Source organism: Pyrus communis, chromosome 17, assembly GCF_041283825.1.
Source record: "Pyrus communis isolate YQ-2024b chromosome 17, ASM4128382v1, whole genome shotgun sequence".
Lineage (NCBI taxonomy): Eukaryota > Viridiplantae > Streptophyta > Magnoliopsida > Rosales > Rosaceae > Pyrus > Pyrus communis.
In genome coordinates, this window is record NC_142581.1 from 14,538,157 (window position 1) to 14,547,368 (window position 9,212).

Sequence of the window (9,212 nt, forward strand, 5' to 3'; positions counted from 1 at the left end):
TGAAACTTATGTTGACACACAAATTAAACCCTATTTGTGACAATTGTAGTAATGAAGTAAGTAGGGACCGTTCTAACCGGGGATTAACTACGGGTGCTAATCTAATTTGAAATGATTCAAACAGAAACTAGAACTTAATTTGGACGAATTTGGAAGTGTTTATGACTCCAAATGCTTAAAAACACAAAATAAAACAAATACGAATGACTACGACTCAACAAAATATGGGGGGATTGTGGTTGGACGAATCTAAACTAAATGGGCAGATTGTAAAGAAAACAGATTTTAAGATAAAATTGTGATGAATCAATGGATGATGGAATAGCTAAGGGGTTCTTCTCCACACATGAAATATATGCAACGTAAATCAATTTCCAATTATCAATCCAATAAGTTATGAACCTCGACACTCCAAGTTAATTAGGTCCGCTTAAATTAACCTTCAGATTTCCCTAGAATCATTGAATTGGATGAATATGCATCGCAAACAAATTATTCCTAACAAATTCTCTATATGAACAGCATGATAAAGACATAAGTTAGAATCATTACGTTCTTTGGAAATCATAAGCATCGACAAGGCATTTGTAACTATGAAAAGCATGATACGCTTGCCAGGAATCTACTTAACATGATTGTGACTAGCAACCTTCACTACTTGTGAATATAAATTCATAACGATTAGGTGAAACAAACTTATATCCTAGCAACAAATTCAAGCATGCAAATTAAGCGTGCACTCTCAATCAACATACAAGAATAAGTTTTAAATCAAACGGTTAAGCAAATTGTATTCAAACTTATTCAACGATAACTGGAAGTAATCAACTTATTTCACATATATAATCATGGTTTCGAATCACCCCCTAGCTAACTAGGGGTTTTAGCCTCTCATGTTCACAGAAAGAGAAATAAAATTGAATTTAAACATAACGAACAAAGGATTGATTACACCTAGAACACCCAATGAATCCACTTGAATTTCTGCGCGTCTAAGCCCCTCTTTCCTCTTCTCCTTGCTGCGGCAGAGATGGTATTGGATGATTTGGGGTGAGTTTCTGGGTTATAGATGGATTTAGGGAGGTAAAGGTGTGCGGCAAGGTTGGTTTTTGGGTGATGGGATGCTGGAATGGATGTATTGGCAGCGGCAAGGATGAATGAATGGGATAATGGGATGGTGGTTGCACCGTTTTTTGGGAGTAAAACTTAGGGTCAATGGCTGAATGAATTAGGTTGAATGATGTGAGACAAAAGAAATGGGATTTGCGGCTGCTAGGTTGAAAGTAGGGTCCATGATAGAATAATCACGGCTTGAAGAATGAATGGGATGAAAGGTGATGGAATGCACGGCTGGAATGGCAGGGAGAAAAAAGTGCGGCTGAGAAGAATAAAAAAAATGAAAGAGAAGCTAGGGTTAAAAATAAAAGGTACGGCCCAGATTAGAAGTTGGAAGGCTTAGGGTGAATGGATGGGGACTTGCGGCTAATATGGATTTTGTGGCTGAAAATTGAAAGAATTAATGGATTTTGCGGCTAATTCGTCGTTTCTTCAAATCTTCAACTCATTCATTCCTCTTTCGCTCCAAAAGACTCCAATTTGCATCTTCTTGCACACTTTGGCCTTATAATCTGAAAATACACAAAAGTAGCTTTAAACACTAAAATAGCTAAGTAGACACAACATAAATGCACGAGAACAAGCTAATTAAGTCGCATGAATATGCTCCTATCAAATTCCCCCACACTTAACTTTTGCTAGTCCTCGAGCAAAACAAAACAACTAAAGTAAACAAGACGAAACAAAACAAACAAAACATAACCTAAACCTTCCAACGTTTGCCTCAGGGATTTCCAATGAAACATGACATATCAAAGATCATTACTCACATAGCCTTTAGTCTTCCTTCCCCTCGAGCACATACTTAATCATAGTCACCATTCACTAATTCGCATTTAATCAAATAAAACACATTTTGAATGTATTAACATGCCTTAGAGAATTCCCTCAATTCCTCACTAGTTATACACTCAATTTTCACTCAGATTTTCTGACTACACACCCTACACTAGTTATATGTGAGAAGATTGATGTAAACATGAAAGACTAGTACTCACATATGTTATAACAAAGAATGCAATTTTTGAAGTAATTAAACATGTTTAGATATGATATCATGAATGGAATGCTACTACTTAGATGCGAGAACCAGTGACACCATATGCTCATACCAAATTCAATCTCCACAATTGAAATGCACAACACTCAAGATAGAAGTCAAGGGTTGTAACGGGGCTTAAGGTATTGGCTCACAAGGAAAGGTAGGGATAAACAAAAGTTCTTTAAGCAATAGTAGCAAAGTAATGAAATTAAGACTTAGAATTCACTTAGAATGCAGAATTCAACTTTTAGACACATCGGGGAGATTCAAACAACTCTTAGGGCCTAATTCATTGTTTTGGGCCCTTACTTCAACAAACAATACTTTTCAACTCTTTTTCACTTCTTTTTCTTTCTTTCTTTTTTTTTTTTTTTTTTTTTTTTTTTTTTTTTTTTTTTCTTTTTCTAGCCGTGCCTATGGCACATCAACTCACATAAATACTCTTTCCCCCACACTTATTTTCTGCAACACCATAATCAAAAGGAATTCATTCATGCTTACTATGCTTCAAGAACAAGGGTACGGATGGTCCTAATCTAGGCTAGGTGAGGATAATGTGGGTTAACAAAGAACATGGGCTAACATGGCTCAATGGGGTTAAACTTAAACACAAAATGAGTTAAGGACACATGGCTATTTGGCTTTGATGGTGGTCACTACACAACTTCATCTTGAATATGTGGTATGCAAATCAATAACATGCTTTGAATGAAATGGGCATGAGTTCTAGCATTTGGAACTAAGTGATGAAAACGCCTTCTAAGTAGTAACCAAGCAATGAATAATGAGATCATGCAACGACTTTAGAAAACAATGATGCATAGATTATTACTCTCCAAATAAACGTTTAGGCTCAAGTCTCACCGGAATGTAGCGTTTGTTTAAGTTCCTTCCTTCAAGCATGTTACAAAAACTAATTTTTTTTTCTTTGTGATTACATGTGAATTCGTAAACTATAAATACAAACAAGCATAAACCAAAGAGTATCTCAAACGTCCATCCATGTTTGTAACTTTCTTTAACCATCATGCAATTAAAAACCAAATCCTCATCATTGTGTTGGAAGGTGACCTACGACACAAACAAACACACAAAAACAACTCTTTTTGGGTTTTTCAAAACAATTTTTCAAATTTTTATGGTATTTTCGGATTGTTAAGTTAACAGACACTAAAACACTCTAAAATAGCTTAAAAACACTTAAAAACAGTGGGAAACAAGTTTAGACATGTTAGGTGGTAATACCCTACGAATTTCATGCAAAACTATCTCAAAACAGAATGTTACCCCCCCACACTTAAACGAAACATTGTCCTCAATGTTTTAGACACAATTGAACACATTACACATAACATAAAGTAAGCAACGAAGGAAAGGGTTTAGGGACGCAAATCTGAGTGTGGAGCGATTCCCAAGTTCTTCCTTTGTTGATTGCATGGGTTGCCTCCCAAGTAGCGCTTGCTTTAACGTCTTCCAGCCGGACGAGTCCTTCTTTTCTCACTTAGGACCCACGGCATGCCATGGGATCTCCTCCACAACATGCTCCATGAATTTCTCGTAGTATGGCTCGATGAATGGGAGGGGATAGTGATCCTCCCTGATTTTGGTGGTTGGGTTCCTAAAATCCATATAAATGCTCCCACCACCTTGAAATTGATTGGGTACCTGCACCAAAGAAGGTAACAACCTATTAGTTGAAATGGGAATTGGAATTGGGCTTGGTGACTTACAAACATATTGTATTGAAGGCTCAAAATCGGCAGCCCTATCAACAATGTCCCCATTTGAAGTTTCGGCCATATTGGGTGGTTGTAGGGCAATCACTCCAAGTTCTTTTCCCATGGTGGTGCTTGACACATCCTTCGTGGTAAGTGTGGATCCTTTCGGCCCTTTATCCTTATGCACATCTACGACAAAACAAGAATGACTATCGTTAGGATTCTTAACAGAGTCATAAACATTGAATTTAATTACGTCACCACCAAACTCCATTGTTAGTGCTCCTTTGGCCACATCAATCTTGGTTTGGGCCGTTTTCATGAACGGACGGCCTAGCAAGAGTGGCAATGATGGAGCATCGCTCGAATCCTCCATTTCTAGGACATAAAAATCTGCAGGAAAGATGAGATGATTGACCTGCACTAAAACATCCTCAAGGACTCCCTTGGGATAAACATTAGAACGATCGGCCAATTGAATTATAACGCCATCTTGTTTTAACTCACCCAGGTTCATAGATGCATAAATGGAATATGGCATGACATTAATAGAAGCACCTAAATCTAACATGCATTGTTTAAATCTAGTGTTTCCAATTGTGCATGGGATAGTAAAGCTCCCTGGATCCTTACATTTTGGAGGTAACTTTCGTTGCAAAACCGCAGATACATTTTCACTTACTTTCACAACTTCTTTGTTTGAAATTCTTTTCCTAGTTGTGCATAACTCTTTTAAAAACTTTGCATACCTGGGCACTTGCTTAATGGCATCCAAGAGGGGTATGTTGACTTGAACTTTCCGAAATGTCTCAAGGATGTCCTTCTCGGCTTCTTCTTTCTTCGTTTGCATAAACCTACTAGGAAAAGGCACATTCGTTGGAAAAACATTAGTAGGAACCGAATTTGACACATTCTTACCCTTTTTGGCCGAATTGGACAAGTTGGGATCTCTAGAAGCTTGCGGCAAAGGTATGTCCACCTTCGCCGTGGGTTGTCTTGCTTCCTCCTCTTCAATTCTCCGTTTTTCATCCTCTTCGGGGCTTGATGGTGATGGTTTTGATGTAATGCCAACTTCTTTTCCACTTCTCAAGGTGATTGTGTTGGCCGTTTCGAAACCACCCTTGGGATTGACCACCGTAGTGCTTGGTAACTTACCATTTTCACGGAATTGTCCCAAAAATTCGGCCATTTGGCCCATTTGCTTCTTTAGCTCATTAACCTCCTTTGCTTGGTTCTGCATTCCCTGCGCCATTGTGGTTAGTAACTGATATGTTTTATCGTCATTCATAGACGTACCTGAGTTGGTTTGGGATGATTGTGCTTGAGGAGGTGGTTGTGGTGGTATTGGCCTTGGAAAGAAACCCGGGGGTTGTCGGAATCCACTTTGTTGGGCATATTGTGGTGCATCTCTCCATCTGAAATTGGGGTGGTCACGCCATCCCTGATTGTATGTATTGGAGAAAGGATCACCCCTTGGTTGATTCTGATTCCCATAGCCCACGGCATTGGCAGATTCCCACCCTCCGTTCTCAATTAATTGAGGGCATTGATCAGATTGGTGTCCTTGAATGGAACATACACCACAGATTGTAGTTCCTTGCGTCTTAGGGCCTTCAACAAACTACGATAACATAGACGTAAGGTTAGCCATTTAGGATTGTAACTCAGAAATAGAACTTACCTCATTTACATGATGTGGCCGTGGGGTGTCTCTTTGCCCAACACCTTCATATTGTTGTGCATTGAGTGCTCGATTGGCAATGAGAGTTTTGGCATCCCTAGGTGTCTTGTCCACTAGAGCCCCTCCCGCGGATGCATCCAACATTTGCCGTTCAAGTGGTAAAAGGCCTTCGTAAAAATATTGAAGAAGTAGCTCCTCCTTCATCTGGTGCTGTGGACATGAAGCAACAAGAGATTTAAAACGTTCGTAATACGTAGGAAAAGATTCACCTTGGCTTTGCTAAATTCCACTAATCTTCTTACGAAGAAGAATGACTCGTGATGTCGGAAAGAACTTCTCTAAGAAGGCTCGCTTCATACTCTCCCATGATGTGACAGTTCCGAGAGCCAACTCATACAACCAATCCTTGGCCTTCTCCACCAAAGAAAAAGGAAAAGCCTTCATCTTCAATATGTTGCTGTCCACGTTCACCGGTGTCATACTTGAGCACACCACCTCGAATTCCTTTAGATGCTTGTTCGGATCCTCCATGGCCAACCCATGGTATTTCGGAATATGGTGGAGCAAGCTGGACTTCAACTCAAATTCATCGGTCTTCTCAGGGGCTGCCCTAGGGTATTGGATGCAAAGAGGTGCTGCATTGGCCAAACCCGAGGCAGAAAGCTCCTTGATGGTTCGATTGTCCACTGCCATGGTTGGTACTTCCTCTTCAACCCTTGTCGTGGCCTCCTCTTCAACCTCAACTTCAACTTCTTGGTCTTCTAATTTAGGTTCGGGACTAGGAGGATTAGACGCTTGCGATTTCTTTTTCCTTCTCAAAGTCCTCTCGAAATCACCGTCAAAGTCGGAGATATGCTCACGAACAGGTTGTGAGCCACGGGTCATAAACTAGTACCTGCACACAAGAGCAAACAAGGTTAGCAATCAATCTAATAGACTAGGCACAAGTAAGGAAATAAGGTGCCACACACGGCACACAAAAAAACAAAACACACACACACGGTGCAAAAATTAAAACAAAACAGAAACTAAACAACTTAAACAAGACTCAAGACAAGGGATTAGCAACTTTGCTAATCCCCGGCAACGGCGCCAAAATTTGATGTGAAAATTATGTTGACACACAAATTAAACCCTATTTGTGACAATTGTAGTAATGAAGTAAGTAGGGATCGTTCTAACCGGGGATTAACTACGGGTGCTAATCTAATTTGAAATGATTCAAACAGAAACTAGAACTTAATTTGGACGAATTTGGAAGTGTTTATGACTCCAAATGCTTAAAAACACAAAATAAAACAAATACGAATGACTACGACTCAACAAAATATGGGGGGATTGTGGTTGGACGAATCTAAACTAAATGGGCAGATTGTAAAGAAAACAGATTTTAAGATAAAATTGTGATGAATCAATGGATGATGGAATAGCTAAGGGGTTCTTCTCCACACATGAAATATATGCAACGTAAATCAATTTCCAATTATCAATCCAATAAGTTATGAACCTCGACACTCCAAGTTAATTAGGTCCGCTTAAATTAACCTTCAGATTTCCCTAGAATCATTGAATTGGATGAATATGCATCGCAAACAAATTATTCCTAACAAATTCTCTATATGAACAGCATGATAAAGACATAAGTTAGAATCATTACGTTCTTTGGAAATCATAAGCATCGACAAGGCATTTGTAACTATGAAAAGCATGATACGCTTGCCAGGAATCTACTTAACATGATTGTGACTAGCAACCTTCACTACTTGTGAATATAAATTCATAACGATTAGGTGAAACAAACTTATATCCTAGCAACAAATTCAAGCATGCAAATTAAGCGTGCACTCTCAATCAACATACAAGAATAAGTTTTAAATCAAACGGTTAAGCAAATTGTATTCAAACTTATTCAACGATAACTGGAAGTAATCAACTTATTTCACATATATAATCATGGTTTCGAATCACCCCCTAGCTAACTAGGGGTTTTAGCCTCTCATGTTCACAGAAAGAGAAATAAAATTGAATTTAAACATAACGAACAAAGGATTGATTACACCTAGAACACCCAATGAATCCACTTGAATTTCTGCGCGTCTAAGCCCCTCTTTCCTCTTCTCCTTGCTGCGGCAGAGATGGTATTGGATGATTTGGGGTGAGTTTCTGGGTTATAGATGGATTTAGGGAGGTAAAGGTGTGCGGCAAGGTTGGTTTTTGGGTGATGGGATGCTGGAATGGATGTATTGGCAGCGGCAAGGATGAATGAATGGGATAATGGGATGGTGGTTGCACCGTTTTTTGGGAGTAAAACTTAGGGTCAATGGCTGAATGAATTAGGTTGAATGATGTGAGACAAAAGAAATGGGATTTGCGGCTGCTAGGTTGAAAGTAGGGTCCATGATAGAATAATCACGGCTTGAAGAATGAATGGGATGAAAGGTGATGGAATGCACGGCTGGAATGGCAGGGAGAAAAAAGTGCGGCTGAGAAGAATAAAAAAAATGAAAGAGAAGCTAGGGTTAAAAATAAAAGGTACGGCCCAGATTAGAAGTTGGAAGGCTTAGGGTGAATGGATGGGGACTTGCGGCTAATATGGATTTTGTGGCTGAAAATTGAAAGAATTAATGAGAGGTGAATAGGGTGCGGCTGCATGTAATTAGGGTGATTAGAGTTTAGGGTTTAATGCATGAAATGAGACAAAACTACCCCCCCTTGCATGGCAAGGGAAGGGAATTGGGCTAAAGGCACGGCATAGTTTGGAAATTGGGCTAGGGCCTTCGTTTTGTGTCCTAAAGCGCCTACAAGGACTTCAAAGTGGCTAGAAAATACGGACGTTTAAGATTAGGAAAGGTTACCAAAACGGGAAACTTAGGGTTAACTTTCCTACTTCAAGTAGGAAACCTTGTTTGAGTAGGATTCCTCGTTTTGGTAAGAATTCATCGTTGGAGTAGGAATTCGTCGTTTCTTCAAATCTTCAACTCATTCATTCCTCTTTCGCTCCAAAAGACTCCAATTTGCATCTTCTTGCACACTTTGGCCTTATAATCTGAAAATACACAAAAGTAGCTTTAAACACTAAAATAGCTAAGTAGACACAACATAAATGCACGAGAACAAGCTAATTAAGTCGCATGAATATGCTCCTATCAAATTCCCCCACACTTAACTTTTGCTAGTCCTCGAGCAAAACAAAACAACTAAAGTAAACAAGACGAAACAAAACAAACAAAACATAACCTAAACCTTCCAACGTTTGCCTCAGGGATTTCCAATGAAACATGACATATCAAAGATCATTACTCACATAGCCTTTAGTCTTCCTTCCCCTCGAGCACATACTTAATCATAGTCACCATTCACTAATTCGCATTTAATCAAATAAAACACATTTTGAATGTATTAACATGCCTTAGAGAATTCCCTCAATTCCTCACTAGTTATACACTCAATTTTCACTCAGATTTTCTGACTACACACCCTACACTAGTTATATGTGAGAAGATTGTTGTAAACATGAAAGACTAGTACTCACATATGTTATAACAAAGAATGCAATTTCTGGAGTAATTAAACATGTTTAGATATGATATCATGAATGGAATGCTACTACTTAGATGCGAGAACCAGTGACACCATATGCTCATACCAAATTCAA